The sequence below is a fragment of the Mastomys coucha genome, chromosome X, assembly GCF_008632895.1.
Source record: "Mastomys coucha isolate ucsf_1 chromosome X, UCSF_Mcou_1, whole genome shotgun sequence".
Taxonomy (NCBI): Eukaryota; Metazoa; Chordata; class Mammalia; order Rodentia; family Muridae; genus Mastomys; species Mastomys coucha.
In genome coordinates, this window is record NC_045030.1 from 74,048,171 (window position 1) to 74,055,979 (window position 7,809).

The window sequence follows — 7,809 nt, forward strand, 5'->3', positions numbered from 1 at the left end:
TGACATGTAAATAAAGAAAATATCTAATAAAAAATAGAAAAAAAAAGAGTTCAAGATCCTGCCTGTGGGGGCATCCAGTTTCCTGGAAGCCATGTGCATTAGAGCACATGAAGAATGTCATCAAGGAGAAGTATAGAAAGGAGACCACCACTGTCCTGGAGAACCTAACATCCTGCAGAACAAAGAAGCACTGGAGCTGCTCAAGATTGCAATTGCTAAGGCTGGCTACACTGAACAGGTTGTCATTGGCATGGATGTGACCACCTCTGAGTTCTACAGGTCTGGCAAGTAGGACCCGGACTTCAAGTCTCTGGATGACCCCAGCAGGTACATCACACCTGACCAGTTGGCTGGCCTGTACAAGTCCTTTATCCAGGACTACCCAGTGGTGTCCATTGATGACCCCTTTGACCAGGACGGCTGGGATGCTTGGCAGAAGTTCACAGCTAGTGCAGGCATGCAGGTAGTAGGCGATGACCTCACAGTGACCAACCCTAAGAGGATTACCAAAGCTGCAGGCAAGAAGTCCTACAACTGCCTCCTGCTCAAAGTGAACCAGATTGGCTCTGTGACCAAGTCTCTGCAGGCATGTAAGCTGGCCCAGTTTAATGGCTGGGACGTTATGGTAACCCACCGATCTGGGGAGACTGAGGACACTTTCATTGCTGACCTGGTGATGGGGCTTTGCACTGGGCAGATCAACACTGGTTCCCCTTCTGATTTGAGTGCCTGACCAAATACAATCAAATCCTTAGAATAGAGGAAGAGCTGGGCAGCAAAGCCAAGTTTGCTGGCAGGTCCTTCAGGAATTCCCTCGCCTAGTAAAGTATGGACTGGAGATCCCTGGAGCCACCAGCTGCTTAGGTCCTCTGTCCCTGTTGTCATCCAGGAGGCTCAAGGTCGGCCCAGTGCTTGTCCCTCCTATGGCACTGCTTCCTTAGATGTTCACACCTGACCACCAGGAACCCTGCTGGAGACCCCAGCTTTGTGATCATGTGGTTGGTCTGAATCATTATTTCTGTCACCTGACTTATTCAGCTAGCATCTGGAGCCCTCGAAACTCCAGTGTAATCTCTAGGGTGCCCACCATCAAGATTCCCCAGTGGTTTACATGCAAAAATAAAAGCTGCAGAACTCCACCCCCCCCAAAAAAAAAAGAACAAGAGGGTAAGAGAGGCAAGAGCTTAAGACATTTTTCTTTTTTTAAATTGGATATTTTCTTTATTTACATTTCAAATGTTACCCCCTTTTCTGGTTTCCCCCTCCCAGAACCCCCATCACCTCTCCCTGCTTCCAGTTGTATGAGGGTATTTCCCCACCCACCCATCCACCCACTCCCACTTCCCTGCCCTGGTATTCCCCTACACTGGGTCATCCAGCCTTCACAGGACCAAGGGCCTCCCTTTCCATTGATGTCCCACAAGGCCATCCTTTGCTACATACACAGTTGGAGCCATGGGTCCCTCCATGTATACTCTTCGGTTGGTGGTTGAGACCCTGGGAGCTCTGAGGGTACTAGTTAGTTCATATTGTTGTTCTTCCCGTAGGGTTGCAAACTCTTCAGTTCCTTCAGTCCTTTCTATAACTCCTTCATTGGGGACTTGATCATTTTCTTAGCTGCTCCATGGAATGGTAATGGCAGTCTTCCATAAGTTATTGTTGAGACCAGGAAGGTAGAACTGGTGCTTATTCAAGTCATGGGCTACTTACTATAATGTTAACAGAACAACAAAAGAAAGGGCCATAAAATTATTACAAAAACATGAACTGCATCTAAAATATCATCTAAATCCAACAATAAATAAAAAGATTTTATCATGCTGAAATAGAATTTGCCTCTCTAGTGTCATCATTTATACTAATATACTCAAGAAACAATCTTTATGAGCACATAAAAAGCATAATAAAGTCTAAATATCATTAATTTTAAAAAACTTTACATTTTTTCTTTACATTTTTTTAAGTCAAAGCTATTTTCAAATGTTCTATTTTAAGATATCCTAGAACTTTTGGTTTTTCTGTTTACCTCATACTGAATTTTATACAATACTGAAGAGTGAACCTAGAGCTTCTTCCAAGCTACACAGCATTCTACCAATGGAGCTGTACCTTCATCACTAGATTTCTTAATCAAATAATGTCCTTCATCTCTAACAAAAGCTAATAGTAACTATCCTTCATAAAGGAAGTAAGATGAGATGTTACTGTCAAATCAAGCATTAAGTTATTCATAATTAGAAAAAGAATTGAAGATTCTGATATGAAGAATCTTCCTGATATGAAGATTGCTCAGGAAGAAACAAAAACAAGTGTATTTCAAAATGGTTCCATTTTTATTTAGAAGGTCTAGAGAATTATACAAATAGTTAGAACTAAGCAAAATCTAACATGTTTGTTAGGGGGAGAAATCAATATTCTCATATCAAGAGTATATTTTTCATCAATTAGCATATTTATTCACTTAACATCTTGCTCACAGCCCCCAATATTCTGAGGAGAAGGACCCCCCCCTCGAATACAATGCCACCCTGAGACATGCAGTCACTGCAAGACTAGAAATACCATCTCCCACTGAGGCCCAACCAGGCAGTCTGGTTAGGGGAAGAGGATCCAATGGCAGGAACAGAGTCAGAGATAGCCTCCACTTCATTTATTAGGGAACCCACATGAAAACCAAGCTGCAATATGCAGGGTGCCTAGATACAGCCCTTGCATGCTCTTTGGTTGGTGATATATCTACACAATGGTCTACTATTCAGCTATTTAAAAAAACCAAGTAGTTCATCATGAAATTTGCAGGTAGATGGATGGAACTAGAAAGTATCAATCTGAGTGAAGCAACCCAGAAAAACACACATGTTATGTACTCACTAATAAGTGGACATTAGCCATAAAGTACAGGGCAACCATGCTACAACAATCCACAGATTCCAAGAAACTAACAAGAAGAGCCCAAGGGAGAATGTGTGAGCCTCACTCAGAAGGGAAAATAAAATCATCATTGGAGGTAGATAGAGAGATGGAACTATGGTGGGAGAGGGGGTGAAGAAGGGAATAGGGATGGGAATCAGGTGTGGGGAGGGGATGGGAGAGGGCAGGGAGTGAGAATGAAAGTTAGTCGGGGGCATCTCTGGAGTAGCTGAAGTCCTTGGATGGGGCAGGCTCTCAGAGAATCTTAGCTGAGACTCTTAGCAGTGGGTGATATGGAGACTGGAGTATGCAGGACTTCCATTAGAGAGTGGGGGACATTGAACCTTAGACCTAAAATTTGTCCTGCCTACAAGATGTGCAGGGATAAATATGGAGCAGAGACTGAGGGAACAGCAAACCAATGACTGCCCAACTTGAGACCCATTCCATGTGAGAGAGTCAATAGTATATTCTACATCAAGAAAATTAAAAACCTTAAAGGTACTTACTGGGTAACAAGAGATAAGCAGACTCCTCTATCATTCCCAGTTACTTCTGTGACACTCTGCATCATGTGGGTCCATAGACAATGAAGCTAAGTAGCCATGGACTACTTTCATTGTTTGAAGCAATGAGCCAAAAAAATTTTGCCTGAATGTTGTTTATCTCAAATATTTTGTCAAAGTGATAATGAAGAAAACAATGAGTAAATTTCAAAATGGTGATGTGACAAGAATTGAGAGATGCAATCAGACCATGCTAATTGGTACTATTTATTATATATACCATGCTTTATAAACTGGATACTAATTAATCTTTATCGCAACTTTATCATGTGGACAGCAAAATGGCTCCTCTTCTGAAGATGAGGAAATGGAGATGCTGGATAGCTTCCTCACTCCTTCATTCAGTTTTGAAAGTAGAGTCTAAATCTTGACAGCCACAAAGGGTGTATTCCCCATTGAACTAGGACAACTTTCATGGAAGGAGTTTCAGAAGACCATGGAATTGTTTAATCCTTATGGTTTATTGCTTATGTGCTTTATTGTTTGTGAAGGACCTTCTTGCCTAAGATCATATTGATCTTCATAAGCTATTTACAGATGAGAAAAGGGAAGTTAAGTGGTTAAGGAACTTCTCAGAGGAAAAGAGTCAGAAGATCACCCTGGCCTTTTGATTCACATTTGAGCACTTGGTCTGGATGATGAAGTCAGATGTGCTGTGTTAAGGCTGGCAACCACCTTTTGCATCTATCTTCTATGCTGTGAGGTACCTACTTTTGTTTTGCTTTAGTTTTTAAAATTCCTTTTTTAGATTTTCAAACAGGATCAACTAATATTTGAGGAAAATGTAATAAAATTGAATTATCAAAAGATTAAAAATATAGTCACACAATATCCTTATTATTGTTATTATTAAATTTTAAGAAGCATTATCAAGCTGCTCTGAAAATTTGGAAGCAGTACTTATTGTTAATGTCTCTTCTTACCTCTATATGATCGGCCCATGGATTCCACACTCAGTAACATTGTTCTTTATGCATGTAGCCTCTCAGTTTTTACTTCAGTCCTTTCCTTACCCTTGTTTAGAAATCCAGAAAAGCAAACTTCCTCACATTAGAGCTATCTTACAGCAGGGAACTACTTCTAAGGATGAGAGTAACTGCCACTTTGCAGTTGTGTACAGTGTTAAGGGAATGAAACCCACCTAGAGTATTAAGAAAAACTTTGAGTCTTGCTATAGTTTGGTCTGAAAAGTTCTCCAAAGATCTATGCATTAGAATCTTGGTCTCCATGAGGATGCTTTTGGAAAACAGTGGACCATTATGATGCTGAACATAATGGGTGACCTTAGATGCTTGAGAGCATACCATTTGTCATAATTATTTTTATTGCTATGGTAAGACACTATGACCAAGGCAACTTACAGAATAGAGTTCATTGTAGGGTTACATTTTCAGAGAGTGAATCCATGACTATAGTGGCAGGGAACATAACAGCAGGCAGACAAGCATGGCTGTGGTATAGTAACTAAAACTTACATTTTGACCCACAGTTACTAGTCAGAAATGGAGAAAGCCAACTTAAGTCCACTCCACAGTGAAGCATTTTCTTCAACAAGGCAAAATCTCTAAATTCTTCCCAAACTTTTCCACAAACTGGGAACCGACCATTAAAATATCTGAGCCTATGTATCCAGGGCATTCTCATTCACAACTACGGGTTCTTGTCACCTTCACGTCACTTCCTCACCCGTGCGCTCCCACCATGAGTATTATCTCAGTTTAGGCTCCAAGCAGTGGTGCCAATCATCCATGAACTAAATCTTCTGAGACTGTGATTCAAAAGGAACCTTTCCTTTTTAGTTCGCAGTAGTCAAAGGCTGACTAATGTAAGCAGGATACAAGTTAGTGCTGGCTGATTACAGTGTAAGGAAGCATAGATGTTTCCTGTGCTTTATTGACAGAAGTCCGAACTTCAGCATTCTATCTGTGGCTTAATCCCTTCATGACTACCAAAGGGCCTCTTGGGAGACAGAATCTAACACAATCTGAAGTGAGCTCTTTATGTAAAGGTATCTTTTCCAGTGTACATTTCATTAAGCCAAACACAGCTTTGCTTTGAAATTCTTTTTAGCAAGGTTAGGTTCTGGGATTGGTTCTGGATCAGGGCTTACTTCATAGGTTATGTGACCAGTGTAGTTACACAGGGCCCTGTGTTAAATGTAATGTTCTCTTGTAATCTCTCTTGAGATTCCTAATAATTTGAAGAAGGAACTCTACATTTTTATTAAACATCGAGTGCCACAAATGATGTAGCTAGCCCTGTTTTGTAATTGTGTCTAGCAGGGCAACCTACAGTTTGGAGCCTTGGGAGGTATTGGGAAAGGAACAATTAGGCTGGATATCCTCCCATAGGACACAACAGACTCACCAAATCCCATACAGAGCAAAAGAGAAAGTGATAGTTATTGCAAGTCACACATTTCTCCTTGTAAGTCAGACAACATCAATTGTGCTAGGTGGGGGTTAAAACTGCAGAGAGAATACCTAATAAGATGTTAAGATCTGCTTATTTCCAATTGAAAAGAATGAAACACTGTAGTCTTATTTCCTCTTCATGAAATTCCAATGACCTCAAGAGAAGAGTTGATTAACAAAGATAATTGCTTTGCCTACATTGACTTAAATTTCAAGGCTCTTTTCTAAGATGATCAGAATAAAAAAAGTGACAGAGATATCAACAAATACACAAATTCCAACATGAAATCATAAGAAATGTACAAAACCATGGCAATACAAATACTCCAAGGTTCATAGATCTTTAATAAGTTAGTCTAATGATATCAAAAGAGATTAAATATTGGACAAAATGGTTCAAAGGTGTAATTTAAAAAATGAAATTGCTGAACAACGTATGGGGGCAATACAGGATTTGAATGAGGAATTCAAAACAAGTGTAACTCTTAGAAATTAAAAGTTCAATAAAACAAACAAGTAAGTTAGATCAAGTGAAATATCAGGACTTGTAAACAAAGAAAATGGATTATTTTATGTGGCTACTAATAAAAGAAAAATGTTGAAAATTATGACCACAATTTCTAAGACCTTTAGGACATTATTAAAGGCAAATGAGAATATTTGGTATAGAAAATAATATAGATACAGACAGAATATGCATATATATTTAGAATCATCAAAGGCTATGCTCAGAAAATCTTATTCATAACACATTATATTAAGATGTGAAGAATACAGAAAAAAAAACAGAGAGAAATGTCATATCATTTATAAAGGCAAGCCCATTAGAATAACAACAGGCTTCTCTGAAGAAATCCTAGTGTAAGAGAGCTGGGAATGATGTATTCCAAAACCTGAAAGAAAAATAACATTCAGCTAAGATTACTACTTCCTACAGTTAACTTTTACAATCAAAGGAGCAATAAAAAGTTTTCAAGATGATAAGTATAAACTAAAGCAATTCTTGACTACTAATCTACCATTGCAGAAGATATTTTAATAAATGACACATAGAGACACTAAAAGAAAATACATGCACTCATGAAAACATGGGGAAGAATAAATCTCAACACAAAACAAATAAACAAGAGGTGGGGAAGAATCATCATTATTGATTCAGTAAACATTAAAACTTCTGAGATGAATAATGTGAATACAAAAATATATAATATTTGAAACAACTAGAAAAAAATTAAAATATGAATTAGTATACATCCAATTTAATATATGTCTTAACTGTCTTTAAAACATTATCTTAACTGTACAATCAAATATTTGGCCCAAAAAATTGATTAAAGAAAAAATTCAACTGTTTTTAGTTTAAAGTAATGTACTGCACTGGAAAAGACATACACATATTTTAGGAGGAAGGATTCAAGTGCTATTAGTATTTCCTTGTTGTTATTTGTTTTTGTCAACTAGACTCAAGCTGAAGTCATCTAGGAAGGAGGAGCCTCAGCAAAGGAATTGACTCCATTAGATTGGTCTGTGCAGAAGATGTAGAACATTGTCTTTATTGATAATTGTTGTGGGAGGGCTCAGTCAACTATGGATTGTGTCACCCCTGGGTAGCTGATCCTGGGTATCATAAGAAATCAGGTTGAGTTGAGCAAGCCTCAAGGAGCAAGCTACTAGGAGCATTCACCATGGCCTCTGTTTCAGATCCTTCCTCCAGGTTCCTGCTTTGAGTTCCTGCCATAGCTTTCTTCATAATGGATAATATGTTGTAAGGGTAAATAAATTCTTTCCTCCCAAGTTGCTTTTGACCATCATGCTTATCACAGCAATAAAAACAAACTAAGATATATCCCAAGCCAATGGACCTGAAAAAAAAAGATTATCATCTATACCCAGATATGATAAAGTATGCTTTGAGCCAA

The 7,809-nt window shown here is 38.7% G+C and overlaps 1 pseudogene; it reads left to right on the forward strand.

The window, feature by feature from the left end:
* LOC116093106 overlaps window positions 1-822 on the forward strand; it is a 3,484-nt pseudogene extending 2,662 nt beyond the window's left edge.
* The last annotated feature ends 6,987 nt before the right edge of the window (window positions 823-7,809 follow it).